The 19740-nt window shown below is 37.8% G+C and overlaps 1 pseudogene; it reads right to left on the reverse strand.

Moving 5' to 3' along the window:
* Positions 1-5475: 5475 nt before the first annotated feature.
* The window catches only part of LOC106984783 (histone-binding protein RBBP4-like), a 57913-nt pseudogene continuing 43648 nt past the window's right edge, over positions 5476-19740 (reverse strand).

The raw sequence follows: 19740 nt of genomic DNA on the forward strand, positions 1-19740 counted from the left end.
TTCATTCATTCTCTGTGACAATTTTTTTTATGTCAACTTCATTTGGCCAAGGGATACCTAGATAGCTGGTAAAACATTCTTTCTTTTTTGAAATGTTTATTGTATTTTTGAGAGAGAAAGTGAGACAGCAAGCGAGCGCAAGAGGGGGAAGAGCAGGGAGAGAGAAAGAGAAAGAGGGAGGCACACAATTCAAAACAAGCTCCAGGCACTGAGCTGTCAGCACAGAGCCTGATGTGTGGCTCACGAATCCTGAGATCATGACCTGAACCAAAGTCGGTGCTTTGCCGACCAACTAAGCCACGCAGGTGCCCCAAATTGTATTTCGGAGTGTGTCTTTGAGGGAAGAGATTAGTATTTGAGTTGGTGAATTCAGTAAGCAGATGTCCTTTCCCAATGTAAGTAGCATAATCCAATCCTTTGAGGGCCTGAATAGAAGGTGGAGGAAGTGTGAATTCTGTTTCTCTGCTTGAGCTGAGATATCTATCTTCTCCTGCCTTTGGACATCGGTGCTCTTGGTTCTCTGGCTTTCAAACTCAAATACCCTGGTCAGACTCAGACTGAATTTCATCACCACCTTCCCTGGTTTTCTAGCTTGCACATGGCAAATCATGGCACTTCTGGCCTCCACCAAGCCAATTCCTATAATAACTCTCCTTGTACATACATGCATACACATATGTATTTATAACCTATTGGTTCTGTTTCTCTGGAGAATACTAATATACCTACCTAATTATATTTATCCCTTGGGATTACCTGCTCGGGTTGCCTGGCTTCCACACTATTTTATGAGTACCTCAATGATAGAGATTATATTAAATTTAGCTGAGTCTCACCATTATTTAGCCCACTGCCTTTCTCATTTGTGTTCGGTATCTCTGCTTTTGAACTGAGCTCCCTGAAGACAAATCATCAAAATCTGTACTTGCCAATGTTGCCAATACCATGAGTTTAGAAGGCAACTCAAAGACTGAGATAAACTGAACCTAACCTGTCCACCACTCCTCATTTCTTTCCCCTATGTTTTTCCATAAAATATCCCTAACATTTGGCTCTTAAACAAAACTGATGCGAGATTCCAGTCTCGCTGGCCTTTGCCTTCTGGCCTAGTTTTCTTGTCTTATGCATTCAGTGTTCTCTCTTACCACATTGTGTTGTGAACAGCCAGCATCATGATGACACATCAGTGACTGCCTCCAACATGCCTCCTGACAGCCATCTTCACAAATAAAATTTAAATTGAAACTATTCCAAAAAACATCCATGACCTCAAGAAGATTTATCAGTTCTCCTGGTGTATATAGTAAATGAAGTTATTATCCTCTCTCCACACAAATTCTGTCTGACAGATGGTGTTTTGTTATTTTAGGAAAGAAATAGTCCACTGAGTCTTTAAGGGTTCCTTTTAATAGTCCCATTGAAACATTTCCATAAATCTTTTGTTTCTCTCGAAGAGAGCACATGTAATAAAGTTTTCCTTGGTATAACTACAGAGAAACTGGCATCTCTTAGGGTTACAAGATGAGATTAAGACCACTGTTATGAAGGACTTCTGTCAGCTATCAATACTTTAGAAATATGTGGCCAAACAAGGAAACTCACGTTTTCCAAGTAAGTGTCGTGAGGGATATTTCTTCATGTTATGTCCATATCTCCATAAAACTAGCCATTTAAAATTGTTCCGGGGCACCTGGGTGGCTCAGTCAGTTAAGAATATGACTTCAGCTCAAGTCATGATCTCAACTCTTCCTGAGTTCAAGCCCCGTGCTGGTCTCTGTGCTGACAGCTCAGAGCCTGGAGCCTGCTTCAGATTCTGTGCCTCCCTCTCTCTCTGCCCCTCCCCCCTCACAGTCTGTCCCTCTCAAAAATAAATAAACATTAAAAATTTTTTTAAATAAAATTGTTTTTGTCATACATGCATCTCTGTTTTCCCAATGTGATGTGCTCCTCACATTTTTCAGATGCTAAATGATAAAACTGAGTTTTATAGTCACTACTATCCTTAATTTCACAAGAAAGCAAACTGAGAGAGTCAGAGTTAACCTCACCTAGGAAACCAAAGGTCCATCTGAAAATATAAACCAAATAGATGATATTGTTTTATTAATGAATCCCAGTAGACAGCAATCATGTGTCATTATTGATACATATCACAAGAGCCAGGCTATATGGTCTAAAATTAGAGATGATTACCAATGAGGATTACCACTCAAGGTCATTATGGACTGACAGCACTCATGGGAAGGGAATGAGAATTTATGGAAAGCCAAAGAATGTGCAGGCTGCAGACATTTATGCTCTCAGAAAAAGATCTTTTGAGCATTTTTCCTTTGATTTGTTGAACATAAGATACCCAATTTTTCATTTTCAGAAGACCAAAAGAAAAATTACTCTACTAATTAAAACATAGATTGAAATTAGTAGTTTTGCATTGAACATATATAAAATGTGTTAAATAATAAGTAAAATAAATGTAAAGATGTCTGTATTATGTTTTATGTATATAGCTTTATAAAAATTGTAAGTAAGGTAGACTGACTTGATATATTTTATACACATTTAGATTCTAACTTAACATCAGTGGTCTTTTAAAATTGGGAGTGTAAGGTAGCTGAATTATACAGTCAAAGTGTGCTGCCTCAGAAACTTGGGAGTATAAATTTGGGCTACAGTTTGGGAGCAGTCTCTCAAAATCTAACACTAAGTTTTTAAAAAGTGCACACACAGTTTTGATCCTATAAACTCCATTGCTAAAGGTTGGCTTCCATCTGGAACAAAAACTTCATACTTACAATACGATTGTGAAGTATGAGAAAAATAATTCAGTAACAACAGACTCACAGACTCAGTGGTTGGTGGTACACAAAAGTAATTATAATATTTAGTCACTACAGCTTTTCTTTTCTTCTGAAAGGATTCTAAACCAGCTAGTCTCTCTGACATTTTCCACTGAACTGATTAAATTTTGGAGCCATACTGATGCCACATAAATGGTAACTTCCATACAGTATGTAGGGTCAGTGCCTTTCTGACCACATTATTTCAGTGATCTCACTCTTCCTTGGTGACCAGAAGGAACAAGGAGAGTTCATAGGTTAATGTATTTGGTAAATTGTGGGATTCATGAATTTGGAAACTTGTGGAGCCAAATTTAATTGTCATTAAAGTTGAGAGGAATATATGGCATCCAATGGGCAAACGCCAGGGGTTCTAGATACTCTGCATTGCACGGGACTCTTCTGCATAAGGATGACATGCTACATTCCACACAAATGTGATCGTCCCACCACACACTCCGTAGAAAAAAGTTTATTTGTAAATATCAGAACTTGGAACCACACTGGCTCTGATGAATAAATAAACAAAAATATTTTTTAGGGATTTAATACATACTAAAATTTCCAGGACTATAATAGTCAATAATGTTAAGGTAAGATTGTTCATGATTTTTTTTTTATTAGAGAGAGAGAGAAAGAGAGAGAGAGTGCAAGAGAGCGCTTAAGTAGAGGAGAGGGACAGAGGGAGAGACAGAATCTGAAGCAGGCTCAATGCTAAGCACAGAAGCTGACGTGGGGCTTGATCCCACTACCCGGGGATCATGACCTGAGTTGTAAGCAAGAGTCAGATGCTCAACCAACTGAGTCAACCAACAGGTGTCCCTGTTTATGATTTATAGGAATACTATCAAGGTTTTATTCATGAATCTATATAATCACGTCACTGACTATAACATCACTCATGATATTTGAATCGCCAAATGATTAACCTTATTATGTTGCCTTCGTAGCTATTGTATTTAATGTTTTTCTATGTGTAGAAAAAAATTGTATTTACTTGGCCTTTGTTTTAAATGTCAAGTAAAAAAGGGATAATATTATTCAGCTGAATATTATTTTACATTTCTTAAACTCAAACTTATTCTTCTAAATTGTGGCAAATATGTGGTCCTTTCACTTTACTGTGTAGTGCAGATATTCTAAGCATTTATTTATGGAATAATATTTTACTATGAATTGCTTTCTTTTGTTTTTCTTTCAGAGTTCAGTAAAAGCATTACATTGCTTTTTGGAACAGTGTTTATGGGTGGGTTATAGTTTTTATTTTATTATTTTTTTCAAACAATTATTCATTTTTGAGAGAGAGACAGAGAGAGAGAGAAAGAGAGAGATAGAGTGTGAGCAAGGGAGGGGTAGGGAAAGAGGGGGACACAGAATCTGAAGCAGGTTCCAGGCTCCGAACTGTCAGCACAGAGCCTGACATGGGGTTTGAATCCATGAACTGTGAGATCATGACCTGAGCTGAAGTCTGATGCTTAACTGAGCCACCCAGGCGCCCCTAGTTTTTAATGAATATTAGGAAGATAAAGAAGTATTGAAATGTGTATTATTATCCATTAAGAAATATTAAAATATGTTAAAGAGGTTTTGTGTCTGATAAGGTCAAGAATTAAGAAGTTATCATAATATGATCTCTTACTCTGTCCACCCCAATTAAACTCACTAAGAATGACAAGAAGGTAGACCACAGTCCTCAAGTACAAGTCTTATGATCGGTCATTTGCAGTGATGTTTGTGAAAAGCAGAGTAACCCTAGAGAACTTGCCTCAGACAGTCCAGGTCTGGGAGCATTTTCTTGAAGTAGTTATTAACAGTGCACCCTTACTCTCAAAAGTTCCAGTCGGGATGATGTATTATTGATTCTCACTAACAGGCAGAGGGTGTAAGTCAGTGTTGCTAGTGATTTACTTACCCTGCTGACCATCAGGCCACTAGGAACAGGGGCTTACTGTATACCTCATGTTGTTGTCAAACATAAATGCCTGGACTCAGACACCACACAGAACAAAAAGCACCTCTTTTCTTTTGTCACCTTTTAACACCACTCAGGTTTCACCCAGTATCTATCTAGAGTCTCCCATTCCTGCCTGCACCAATTCAAATTAGGCTATTAGGTTGAATTATATGGAATCCATAGGTCAATTCTGTAGGTTAGAAAGAGCAGAATATTCACAATTTCATTCTTTTTTAATGTAGAAAAGCAATTTATTCCAATATAAGCACTTGCACAGTTAGTCATGGAGAGTAACAGGCCTGCTGGTGAAACAGTCACCCAAAATAGAGGTGGTACCAAACTAGTGGTCAAGGACTAACTCCTCACTTGGCTCTATTCCTTCCTCACTGTAGCCTTTACTTAAAGGAGTCTGAAAAACTTGGGGATACAGCCTAAGAAGAAAAATAACTACACACAATATTCCCCTTTCTGTGATTACTTTAGACCTTTGTTACTAGAAAATTCCTAAATAAAACTTAAATATAAGTCTGTGGTTTTACTGAATCAAATCCCCCAGTTCATATTTAGAAAACACCTTCTGTTTGGGTGTTGATGGTACCTATCATAGAGGGATAACCAAACACAGTCTGTGTCTCAAAACCAGTGTTAAATCAATGTCAGGATTGAGAGGTGAAAAAAGGGGAGTCTAAAATCACAAGAAGTACAGACATATCTATGATGCTTGCCCTTCTGGATCCACTTCTTCAGGGTCTGCATCATCATAAATGTACTCTGCCATTTGCCAAACCTGCATGATATTGTCTTCTGATACAGAAAAAAATCACCCAAGGTTCATCAGGATTCCAGGAGAAATCAGATATCTTGGCAGCATGACCGCCATGAATAAACAATTCTGCTGGCCTGTCCTCTGCATCTTCTGGGGATTGTTCCTCTCCAATTTTACTTAAATCCCAGACATTCAGTCTCAGATCGGTACCACTGGAAGCCAAAATAGTCCCATTGTGAGGCGACCACTGACCTTGGAATATTTCATCCTATGTGATTCAAAGGAATGCAACTTAAGTTTCAGATTTCTTAGATCCCACAAGGCAACAGTCTTGTTGGCTGATCCTGTGGCAAGAATGCAGTCACTGTAAGGACTGAAAGACAGGCAGTTCACTTCGGCAGTGTGAGCATCAACTGAGTGACGTGGTTTAGAAGTACTGTTTGAACGAGTATCCCAGATCATAAGTTTCTGATCATGAGCAACTGACCCAAACAGAGACTCATGGAGCAGATGCCAAGAAACATCTTCTGCTACTGCATACTATTACTATGCCCTGTAAAGATGGTCTTCGCATCCACAACTTCCTTTGGAACAGCACTGATGTCCCAGAGGCAGATGGTAAGTTCATCTGAAGCACTAAGTAAGTGCCCACTGAGACTTGGGTTCCAAAAGAGCCCATAGCCTTCCTTCTGATGTCCACGGAGATGCAAGTCTGGGTTGCACTCTCCAGAAGGGTCTGCTATGGAAGGATGTTTTGTATGGTCAAAACCAAGAATATCGCTGAATGCAGTCTTTGTTACAATGATGCAAGGGTTCTGGGAAATATAGTGTACCCTGTCTACTTCTCCTTCCTGGTTGATCTTGATTTCTATTTCAATTTTTCCACTAACTGAACCCGAACCTCCAAATTCTCCTTTCTCACTGTCATAGTGGGAAGCATCATGGTTAGGGAGATGCACCCTGGCTATCACAAGGTGGTTTTGCTCATCTGACATGTGTGTTCCTAGGACAAGTCAATGAATGCTGAAGTCTTTCCCTTCTGGTCTGGTTACATCTGGAAGTCACTGTGCAGTTAGGCTAGGCCACTCCAGAGCATGGGTCACCCCCAAATCGTAAAGAAAAGGTGTGGGTTTTTTTCCATACTTTGTACTCTTCGTTGATCACACCTTCTTCCTCTGCCTCATCAAATGCTGCTTCCTTGCCAGCCACAGCAGGCAGGCAAGCCAGGGGGATCCTTGGGTAGAGTATTGCTGGAGGGACGGGGAGGCTACAGACCACAATTTCATATTCTTAAGCCTCTATATCCACTTCTTGGTATTATCCTGCCATCATCATGTAGGATGTGGTTTGCTATCTTTTGTTTGTTTTTTCTCTTAAGTACATGAAGAGCATATCAGGCTGCTGAGATCCAAATTATCAAAAAGGAAAACATAAACCAAAACACAGACCTATGTTAATAGGTATCAGTAGTTGCTAAATGGGCATATAATACATCATACTTGTACTTTTGGACATTTCTTTCCTTTTATTTCAAGCCAACTTTTTATAACCTAAATCTATCCTTTTGTTTCCAAACATAATAATTGAACTTAACCATGCAACTTAATGTTGTTAATTGTATCTCTCATAATTATGAGAGGGGCTAATAGAAGGGGCCCATTCACAGAGGGCTTTGTATGTCCTGATAAAATATTGGTAATAGGGAGCCATTTAGAACTTTATGTATGCTTGAAATAAATACTTTTCCCAAATGGTCTGTCCTAAGAAGAATTCCTCCCTAAAGGACTTAGATACTAGCTTTCCTAAATGAGTAGCAAATCAGGTGCTTAGTCTGTACCTGCAAATATTCAGGTTTTTTCAATATTGTGAAGAGTGTGAAATACTAAGTGAGGCAGCTGGTGATAAAAGGGATATTTTTCTCATCAGCCAAAATGTAAGAACTGAGGGTCTTAAAATTACACTTAAACAGGTATACCTTGACCAAAAAACTGAGGCCAAATGACATTCTTGGATATTGGCCAAGTAAAAGCAAAATAAAAAGGCCTTCAGAGCTTGTAACTTAGACTTGAGAAGACTTTGGGATAAATGAAGATAGAAATTCCTAGTGTGGATTCTCAGTGCCGGGGCAGGGGGGAGTCGACAGTGGCAATGGTAGAGGTTGAATCTCCCACAAAGTGATCCCAGCAGAGAAGGTGGGGGGGTGCAGAAACCAAGGCAGTGACAGAGTCAAGGCTATTTCATTCATCCCACATTTGTTTTGTGACTATTTAAATCTAGACATTTGAGATGGAGGGAAAACATGACATCCCTGAATACACAGAAATTTTAGTCTAATATAAATAAGAGTTGTTGTTCATTCATTCATTCACTCATTCATTCTCTTAAAGTCTTTAACCAAAGACCTGCAGGAACACAAAGGTAACTGGATAATGGGAAGATGAAGGGACATCTCATTAGAGGGTGTTGGAGAGGACTTAGAATAGGAATTGGGCTTATGTTAGGTGATTGTGAAAAAAATTCAAAGAAGCAGCTCTATATAGAATGCTGTTAAGAATTGAGGTTATTCCATGTTGAGTGTATTAATAATTTTTACCTAGAAAACAAGGAGAGCAAAGAGAGGCTAAAGCTATGATTGAAAAAAGAAACATCAATGAATCATATTAGCCAACATAGAGGATACTGGTCTATTTTTGTGGTTTGGGTAATACCATGTTTTTGCCTTGATTCATCAGGCACTGTGTGGCCTTGTCTGAGATTAGTGCTGTGTGAGATTATGCCCAATAGAAAAACACCAAGGTTTTTCTCTAAGTTCCAGGCTACCCTGAGCTCTCAGGAGCTATTTTTCTTTCTCATGTCATTTATTCAACAAACATCTATTAAACATCTTATATGTATATGCCCCTAAAGTTATAAGTATACATTTGATAGGCTCAGTCCTCAAAAAAATAGCTGAGTTTTATAGTTACAGATTATAAATTAGAATTACATGCTGATGAAGTGGCCCCAATGAAGGAATTTTCAGGATGGTAGGGAATATGCCGTGAAGGCTCCACTGAAGAGGTAGCATTTTGCTGAATGTGGAAAGATGCATAACTTTTGAAAGTTTCAGATAAGAAAGAACGTTGTGGGCAGAAGTAGCAACTGAGAAAGTCCTCATAGATGAGAAGCCCTCTGAGCACCAAGAGAAGTCTGAGAAAGGCCTCATGCATTAGGCTGATGAGTCAACTAACACCTTTTTACTTTCCTTTGACCATAAGGAACTATGGAAGCATTTCATACAAAGGAAATCTATGATCACATTGGTGCTTGTCTGAGTAGTTTGTAGAGTAGGGTTAAAAATATATGTAGAAGGGTATGATTGGAGAACTAAAGATCATACCAAAAGAGCCTAGTACAGAGTCTGGCACGACCTTGGTGTATCCGGATGCTCTCACCACATGGGTTCACCTCCTGCTCCCAAGGAAGATGTCCACCCTGTGGAAGCAAGTGCTCCCAGAGAGGTGAAACTTCAATCATAGAAGAAAGACTGATTTTTTTTAAGTTTATTTATATCTGAGAGAGAGAAAGAGAGAAAGAAAGATGGAGAGACAGAGACAGAGAGAGATGGAGAGAGAGAGAGAGAGAGAGAGAGAGAGAGAGAGAGAGAGAGAGAGAGAGAGAGTCCCAAGCACACTCCACACTATCAGCACAGAGCCTGACGTGGGACTCGAACTCATGAACCGTGAGATCATGACCTGAACCGAAATCAAGAGTCGGGACACTTAACTGACTGAGCCACCCAGGCATCCCAGAAAGTCTGTTTTTTAAGGAGACAGAAATGATTTAGTATTTTTAGTAATTTTACTTGATTCTGGAGAAGGATAAAACAATTACGAGATCACACGTCAGTGATGAGTATTGTCTGGTTTTAAAAAGCAGTCATTCCTTCATAACTTTTCATTAAGCCACCATTAAATATAAAAATTTAAATATTCTGTCAGCAAAACATTATTAAGTGCTCAAAAGCACCAGCAAAGGAAGACATGGAAGCTTCTCAAAAGGTCTAAAATAGGATGGGTTCTAATCTTTCTTGGATAATTTGAGGCATCTTGTGTGATGATAAGGAAATGAATTGGATGACCTCTCAATGTCCTTTACAGACTAGAAATTATCAGATAATGTAGTCTAATAAGTCCTTGCAGTTACCAAAATAGGAAAGGGCTTCTTTTTGATCTCTGTCATTTACTGTTTTTTTTTTTTTTTTTCTGTAGAATTAAGAACTGATTTACTTTTAAGTTAAATTGGGTGTGAACTTTTTTAGCAAAAATTTAAGTTTTTTTTTAAATCTAAAGTTTTTAAGCAAAAAGGTTATCTATTATTTTTATTTTTTATGATTTCACAAATAATACATCCTTATTTTGGAAGGACACTGAAAATACAGTAATTTCCAAGGAAGAAAAAATATCACCCATAATTTCATCACCTATATATGGTTCTGTTTAATAATTTGGCATCTACTCATCTGTTATATTTAATACAAGACATCACTGCAGGCCACATTCAATTCTTAGCCCTCTCTGGATTCAATTCATCCTCCAATGGCCTTATCTGAATTTCTACTCCTTCAAAAATTATTTTTTTGCTTTCCTTCTCATCACATCTGCTCTCAACTGTCATGACAAATCAGAGTGTCTGTTAGGTGATTTTACAATTCTGTTCACCACATCTACATTGAAGGACAGTGAATACCTGGGTTGAGGAAAGACAGCATCAGTTGCTTTTTATTTATCAAATTACTTTCTCCTCCCTCAGAGCTTTATGTACCATTAAATGCAGTCCATTGAAAACTGCCCACAAAAATGTTCAAGGAATAAAATGGTACAAACAACTCAGGGAAACCACTTAGCCGTCTGGTATATAAACATCAAGGTTGTAGACAGCTCTCTAAAGATAACGGACATCAAAATAGAGGAAGTCTCCTGTATATAATGCAATACAAACTCACACATTCTACTATATTACATTAGTGGAGCAAAAATTTCACTCAAGGACTTAATTCTGAAGCAAAAAGATTTAAAATTTTATATTATTTGTAATTCTTTCAATAAGGAAATTGAAGACAGTGTCAGAAGTAATACAGGTTTTAATTTTAGGCAAGGTAGGTACAGTATGTACCAGCCGTGATCAGAATAAATTAAAAAACAAAAAAACAAAAAAGTACAATCATGTCTCTATTAAGTTTTCATCTTTGGCTAACAAAAAGAAACTCAGTTAAAAATGAGACTCTTTGCCACAGCACCTGAGTGGGATCAGACAGGATTTTCGGGAGTAGTCATTTGTTGGGGCAATCTGTTTTCTTCTGCTAAGTGGCCTACTTCATTTTTTCCCTTTTATTCTTTTATTCAGCATGTTTGGGGGTAATCACTAAGTGTCTTGCATAGTGTTAAATACTTTCCATGGTGGTGAACTCTGAAAGCAACATTTCATTTAGTCCTCATTATAAGCTTAAGGTAAGTACAATTATTATATAGATATTATATATGAGTCAATGGATTCCCAGAGATAAACTCATTTGCTTATGTTAGACTGTTAGTGAGTGTCCCCAGGCAGTATGTCATCATAGCCATCATGGTTAATGCCCAAATAGATGGCCCAATCTCATTCTCTTTATCAATATTTTTAAAAGGGCATAATATTTGTCACCAGCATCCCATATATATTTATATAATTTTTTTTACCTTTGGGGGGAGATGGATATGTCCATTACCTTAATTGTGCTAGTGGCTTCGCACATATACATCAAAATTTATCAAATTTTAAACCTTAAATAGTTGCAACTCACTGCATTTCAGTTATACCTTACTCATGCTTTAAAAAATTAAAAAATAAATAAATTATAGGGGTGCCTGGGTGGCTGAGTCCCTTCAGTGTCCGACTTCGGCTAAGGTCATGAACTTGCGGTTCGTGATTTCGAGCCCCGCGTCAGGCTCTGTGCTAACAGCTTAGAGCCTGCAGGCTGCTTCCTATTCTGTCTCCCTCTCTCTCTGCCCCTCCCCTCTTGCGCTCTGTATCTCTGTGTCTCTCAAAAATAAACGTTAACATTTTTAAAATAAAAATAAAAAACAAATAAAATAAATGAATTCTATTTTCCTATATGAAGAGTGAGAGACTGCTCCTTGAAGGGAAATACAAAGAGCGTCAAGCAGATTGATATGAGTAAGTTAAAGAAAACTTCTTGGAGACAGAAGGTGCTAGAGAAGCACAAGGACCAATTCTAATAAGCATAAACATTCAATCAACATGTTGTTATGATTATTAGTAGTAGTAGCAATAGTAGTATGGAAATGAGTAGTACGGAGAAAAGTATTTTCCTTTCACTGGGTACCTGCTTCTCTGTCACACTCTGAGAAAGACAGAAAAACGGGTAGTAGGAAGGGGAACCAGAAGTCTTTACTTTGATCCATGCAATAAACATATACTAATGATCTACTGTTAGATCAGGCTTTTTATTAAATACTAGGGATGTAAGGTATACAAATAAAATTCATGTTCCTGTGGAACTCTTTTACAGAGGTAGATACGGAGTTCTTTTATAGAGGTAATGCAGTATACTACAGAACACAAAAGAAAGACCTCAGTCCAGCTAATGGTAAAGTTGAGTTATAGACAGGAACATTTCCTAAAGGCAATGTCTTAAAAACTTAGTAAGGAATGATCTGATTAAGAAGGTGAAAAACTGCATTGCTAATAGTGACCAGTGTGTACTAACGCACACATTTGAAAGTGCCGACAATTTGGAGAATTTCAAGCATTTCAGTGTGGCTTCAGCATGGGCAGGATGAAATGTCACGGGAGAAAATCAGTAGGGACAAACATGGTTGTAAGTGATCAAACAGAATTCTATATCTAATGTTAAAGCATCTGGATTTTATTATGAATAATGAGATAGGGTAAAAAAATTTAAGACTAGATTTAATTTGTGTGATCCATTTCAGTGACTTCTGCATATATAGAATAAAATATGCATGGTCTTTGAAATTTATGTAATAAACTGTGCAAAAGAATCTATTTTAAAAGAGTTATAACAGAGTAAACCTAGTTTAAAGACAGAAGGTGCTAACATCCTCCTTCTGTGACAGCTATAGGATTTTGTCTCGCCACAGAAAATCAGCTAAAATGTGAACCATTCTGGGTGTCTGTTATATTGCAATAACTTTTCTTATTATGGGACCAGCATTGACTAGAAATTATTAGTATCTTAGAAATATGAAATCATAAAACGTCAGATCTGAAAAAAGTCTGAAACTACCTAGCCAAATTCCATTTATAGATAAGAAAACTTAGGGTCAGTGAGAAATGAATTCCCCAGTGTTGCATAATCAGAAATTGAGACAGCAAACAGTACAACACACAACCGCCACTGCCTGGTCCTGATCTCCTTAATGCTCACCAGGCTGCCTCACCTGCTACATTTTCAGCACCTATTACTGATAGTTGATGGAAAAATATTATTGATCATTTGAAGATTAGCATCTGTAACGACCAGCATATAAAAATCATACGAATATACACCTGAAATTAAAGTAACACTCTGTGCCAAATATTTTTCAATTAAAAAAAAAAACACATTAAGTTGTAGAACAAACAAACAAACAAACACATGAAGGTATTTTATTTTAAACAAGCAAGACTGTTGGACAAGAATTTATGGCAGGTTTTCCAAAGTTCCTTGTCACATGGTTGCAACAAAACTTACACATGAACATTATTCAAATCGGTGACAAGTTGAGGTATTCAAAAATGCGCATAGGCTTCTGGCTCAAGATGACAGACATCTTTTCTTCTTCCCCAAAGTTTATTAAAGAGATAGCAAAGAAATCACAATAACAAAATAACAACAACTACAATAACAACGTTTAGAACAATTATTATGCAAAGGGGATTTTCTAAGGAGGTTTTCTAAAGAGGATGACAAATAAAAATTCAAATTATACAGGCTTGATTTTTACACCCTCCCCTAAAAATAAAGACTATCCTAATTAGGGGTATTTAGGCTCTGGGTACATAACCCTTTGATTTCCTCACTAATTAATTAAAGACAGCTGTGGCCTTAAACTGAGCACTTGTCTCTATTGTCAAAATATTTTAATCCAAGAAAGCTAATGACAACCCATTTTCCTTTAAACAAATAAGCACTAACTCAGTGACAGAATCTTAACATTTTTTTTTTAATTTTTTTTTCAACGTTTATTTATTTTTGGGACAGAGAGAGACAGAGCATGAACGGGGGAGGGGCAGAGAGAGAGGGAGACATAGAATCGGAAACAGGCTCCAGGCTCTGAGCCATCAGCCCAGAGCCTGACGCGGGGCTTGAACTTAGGGACCACGAGATCGTGACCTGGCTGAGGTCGGACGCTTAACCGACTGCGCCACCCAGGCGCCCCCAGAATCTTAACATTTTAAAGAATCTTAAAGGGGCGCCTGGGTGGCGCAGTCGGTTGAGAGTCTGACTTCGGCTCAGGTCATGATTTCGCGGTCTGTGAGTTCGAGCCCCGCGTCGGGCTCTGTGCTGACAGTTCAGAGCCTGGAGCCTGTTTCAGATTCTGTGTCTCCCTCTCTCTCTGACCCTCCCCCGTTCATGCTCTGTCTCTCTCTGTCTCAAAAAATAAATAAATGTTAAAAAAAAATTAAAAAAAAAAAGAATCTTAAAGATGGTATCTCCAGTCAACGTACCTTCAGATGTGGAAATAGGACACAAAGACATAGATCTAAGTATTTGAACTCAGAGTCCTGTGTCTTCAATGACAGGGCTGAAGGGCTGCCTGTGTTCCCATTTCTGTGAATACTTCCACTTGACCTAGTTCCTTGACAACTCTCTTCCTGACTCTTCTTAGAACATATATCAGCAAGTTCTTTGAAATTTATGTTTGAACTAGATTTCAAACCTGCTCGCTTTTCCCCTTTTTAATTACATCCACACTAGTCATAATTCAATAATTATTTATCATGTTTCCGCAGTGTGCCACGTACATTTGCACATGCTGGTGTGAGACAGTCCCAACACTCAACAAGCTTACATTAGATTTGCAGTAATAATATGAAAAAAAAAAAACACTAAAAAAATCAGGTAACAGAGTGATATGTGATACAAATAAAATCCCAGTTTAGATCATCAGTTTTTCAGTAAATCCTAGGGGCTACCTTTCTTTTACACTCCAAGAGTGCCACGCATGGCCCAGGTCACATTACCTACTCTGCTTTGTCATTATGGTTTCTTGTAGTCATTCCCAAGTGAGACAGAGGTGGAGACATGCAAAGGGATATACAGTTATCTGCAGATTCCACTTGTGAATGGACCTTATAAGGAGCTCTGCAGACACACTTGCCAGTGAAACAACTACAACTAGTGAATATTATAAAACAAAACAAAAAACCTTTAAAAAAATTTACTGTTTATTTTTGAGAGAGAGAGAGACAGAGACAGAGAGAAAGCACGAGCAGGGTAGGGGCAGAGATAGAGGGGGATAGAGGATCTGAAGCTGGCTCTGTGCCCACAGCAGAGTCTGATGTCTGGTTTGAACTCAGGAACCATGAGGTCATGACCTGAGCCGAGGTCAAGAGTCTCACGCTAAACCAACTGAGACCCCAGACACCCCAAAATCAACCTTTTAAAGTCTCTGAAAACTGCCCTTAGGACATACAGCAAATAAAACATTTATTCAAGAAAATCTAAATCTCAATAAAAATTGCATGATGACTCTCTTGTTCTCTCCCTCCTCCCAATCCCCAGCTGAGCAGGGGAGAGCTCCACTCTGAGTGGGTGAGACCAAAAAGACTAATCCCTCTCCCCCAAACTCCCAGGTAAGGGCTATAGTAGCTTCCTAGGAAGGGCCAATGCTAGCCTTTTTCATCTTCCAGCTTCGTTTCACAGAGGTTAAATTCCAGGCAAGTGCAGCCCAGAGGTTGAGAATCCCTTCCACACTCAGTCTCAATTTGTAAGGTGAAGGCTTTCCCTCAAGTGTGCAGAACATTGCTGAAAAATCACCCATACCCTACAGATATCTAGGGAAAATGTATGCCTTTCCTTCTTCATTGACTATAGTGACCACACCTATTCCCCATACTTTCAGACTTTATCATTATACCTAGACCAAGAGAGGCACTCAAATGCTTGTTGAAAAAGATAATTAAATAAAAACTCTTTTATTTCTAGTTACATAATCTTATCCATCAATATTGGGTTAAATAGTTTCCCTCCTCGATTCAGGTCCTTCCCAGAATCTCAGAATGTGACCTTATTTGGAAATAATGTCATCACAGATGTAATTAGTTAAGATGAGCTCATACTGGAGTAGGGTAGGCCCTTAACCCAATATGACTGGCATCCTCACAAGAAGAGAAGAAAAAGAGATAGACACAGGTTGGGACAGAAATTGAAGTCATGATGCCAAAAGCCAAGGAACACCAAGGAATGCCAGCAATCACTAGAAGGCAGGAGCGAGGAAAGGGGCAGATTCTACCTCTGAGCCCCCAGGAAGGAACCAACTTTGCCAACAAATTTTGGACTTTTAGCTTGAATTGTGAGGGAATACATTACTATTGTTTTTAGCCTCTAGGTTTATGGTATTTTTTATAGCAGCCCTAGGAAGCATACACCATCTTTTTGGATTCAGCTCAAATGCTATCTCCTACTTAACTCTTCCTTGATTCCATCTGGACTGAGTGCTTCTGAAGGAAGAGATACAACTTGTTCGTATTTGTACCCTTACTGTCTAACATACAATAGGAGATTTAGTGCCAGCCTTTTGAAAAGATGAAGTTTCTTCCCTCTGGAAGCAATCTTTTCCTCTTCTGAATGCTCACAACACTTAATAAAGGAAGACAGAAAGAAGCTGATTCACGTTAGTGTCAGGACAAAATAGTGACCGTGGTGAAAAGATGTAGAACAACAACTGCAGTCCATAATAGATAACCCATAATATAGACTGAATTGATAGAAATGTGAAAGGCAGCAAATTGTTACACAGTGTTTTTCATGATTCCTAGGATCCTTAGTATTTTTCCAAGAAACACTTTTTCATCCAGGAACTCTTGAGACCCACGGTGAAATGGAGAAGATTTCTAAGAGAACATTCCCACTGGTGCAGACAGGAAGGATAAGGTAGGCATTAATTTGGGGTTGTTCTCTCTTAGGAGATACCCAGCTTAGGCTTATGATCATTCTAACATCCTATACCTGGAAGTGAAAAGAACAGAATGAGCTTTGACACTTGTGGCGGGGGTCCCTTTCTTCTAGTCATGGAGAAGAGTGGTGTAAAATACTAGGTGAGAGCAGAAAGCCTGAAATTTTATTTGCATTTTCAGGAAACATCCAAGGGAGTAAGAAAAAAAAAATAACCTCTCATTTTTAGTGTTCAATTTGTAACAAAATATAATCGTAGAAAATCTTATTTCTTTCCCTGGATTTTCTGTTTCAGTTTGCAGCTCCCTGGCAAGCTTATTATGACAATATAGACCCAGAGAATGGCTGACATTCTCCTGAAAAATACAAACCTTAATGATACATTTTATGGTATATGATTTGAGATGCTCATCCTTGAGTGTGCATAATGCTCTGAATCATCATTGTTTTGGCATCAAGATATGATTGATATTAGATGTTATACCTAGTATTTTGTCACCTTCTAAGAGGCAACTTTTAAAATTGGATTCTTCTGAACATTTACCAACTGCATGATATTATCTCTGGAGGAATGAATATTTGGATAATTGGGAACTCTAAAACGTTGATGTAGGGATTTATGATTTGGATAAAATTACCTTCTGCAACATGAATTTTTCAGAGACTGGAAAAATTCTTACATCCCAAAAAGACTCAGAACTTATGAAGTGTATCAAGATATATTCAGATTTATACTGAGGCTTTATTGCATGTTTCATTTAACAGATTTGTGCCTCCTTTGATCTTTGATCCCAAAAGACTCAACCCAGCACACTACCATATCATATGAAACATGTGTATTTTCATGCTCAATGAAATGCAACTTTTAAACACTCAACACTGTTTTACAAAATGTCTCATGTGAACTTAAGATTTTCATACAAGACAACTTCGAAAATAATCACTACAATTTCAAATAACATTATCGCTTCATGTTTATTACAGTGCTTACAATTTCACCATTCTTATCTTCACCTGTGATCATAGCTCAGGGCACCCACCAGAAAAATCGATGGGTTCAACCTTTAATTATCCTAATTTATTCTTTGTCATTGTATTTTATCAATAAATATGTCCTTATCAGACTTTTGATACTTTTTCATGGTATTTTTTCATGATCCAGATCATATTGCTGAGTTCAAAGTAGATCTAGATATAAGGCAAAAGGTTAGAAATCCCATACTGAAGCTTATATTGCCAATAATGACATCCTTTCCCCTTTTCTTTCACCATTGCCAGATATTGATTGAGCTTATTTTATGTGTAAGGCATTACTTTCTAAATACTGAATAAAATTCAAATGAGAAAGTCATAAAACCTGAAACCAAAAAGTTTAAAACAACACCTTGCTTTTATAAAGCAATGTGTATTTAAGGTAGATTCAAGTAATAACTGCAAAAGGAAATCAGAGGTGAGAAGCTTTTGTGGATTAGGAAAGTCTACTTCTAAACAGGTATGGGGTTGAAGTTCATCTTGACTGTGATTTCGGAACCAAATATATAGACTTCTTGGGGGACCAAGGATTCTGATCTTTGAGCTTCTGATATTTGACTTATTTTTTCTGAAATGGCTTCTAAAAGTATAAAAATTGTTATCTATGTCATGATGAAAAAATGTAAGAGACTCCTTGGCCCTAGAAAATCTTATACAAATGGTTATATGCAATAATGAGGAACACAGGTAGATTTAGCTGCAGGAAACTCCAAAAGGAAACAAACAAACCTGGAAATGAGACATGAGCAATCACTTTCATACTTCCCTATTTTCCATTAGTGGTTTTTCCCCCCTCCGGTCTCTCTTTTCCAAAGCTTAGTATTCTGTGCCATACTGTTACATACATTTCAAGACTGAAGTACACTTAGATAATATATATGTGAGCAGTTTTCTCTTGCACCCAAAGGCCCAGGAGAGGCACCCTGAAGCTGCCCCTTGCAGCTGAGCTGCAGCAGCTGGGAGAAGCAGAGCTCCCAGCTTCTCCTCACTCCTCCTCACAGGGCTTCAGTCAGAGAATCTCAGCTCTTGTCTGATTTTTGTTGGTTTTTAAAGCTGGACTTCTGTATATCTTTTTTAACAACAACAACAACAACAACAACAACAAAGGATTTGAAAAGAAATGTTTAACTATTGATCTGTTTTAATGCTCTCATTTTAAACATGAGAAATATGAACATTTATAGAGATTAGGAGTTCCACAAGGTCGCAGGTAAGAATTTGAAAGGAAAATTAGGAAGGAATTAAACTTAATTTTCACAGTAGAAAAATCATTTTGCATAGCCCCCATTAGTCTTATCTTTTATTTCTCTTTCTCATGAATCCAGACCATCTGAAGAAGGACAGAAATTGTCTTCTAACTTTACAGCTCAATGCGCATAAGTACAATTACACATGTATGTACAAGTCTCCAAAAATGGGCCAGTGTTAAGAAAACCCAGCTAAGGGGTGCCTGGGTGACTCAGTCGGTTAAGGGTCTGGCTCTCAGTTTAGGCTTATGTTATGATCTCCCAGTTCATGAGTTCAAGCCCCATATCAGGCTGTGTGCTGACAGTGTGGAGCCTGCCTGGGATTCTCTTTCACTCTCTCTCTGCCCCTCCCCAATCTCTCGCTTGCGCTCTCTCAAAATAAATAAATAAACTTTTAAAAAACTAACTGAAACAAGTACCAAATAGTTAAGTGCCAATAGTTTGGTACCAATAGTCAATTACCAAAATTAGAATCACTAGTAGTAATAATGGTAATGGGAGAAGTTGTAAATTTCTAGGAGTAAAAGAAGGTGGATAGAATTGATATAAATTGATATAATCAGCTATTTAGTTATTACACAAGTTAATGTTTTTAGGAAACAAATTCAAAATAAACGAATTTCAAGATAAATCTTGTGAAGACACTTATTAGTGTTCTGGTAAGTTTACATCATGAGAAAAAAATATAAAGTCGTTTTAATACTTTGTGTCTGACACCCTATAGAGTTCTGTTTATCAGTAAT

This window comes from Acinonyx jubatus, chromosome C1, assembly GCF_027475565.1.
Source record: "Acinonyx jubatus isolate Ajub_Pintada_27869175 chromosome C1, VMU_Ajub_asm_v1.0, whole genome shotgun sequence".
NCBI classification, from domain to species: Eukaryota; Metazoa; Chordata; class Mammalia; order Carnivora; family Felidae; genus Acinonyx; species Acinonyx jubatus.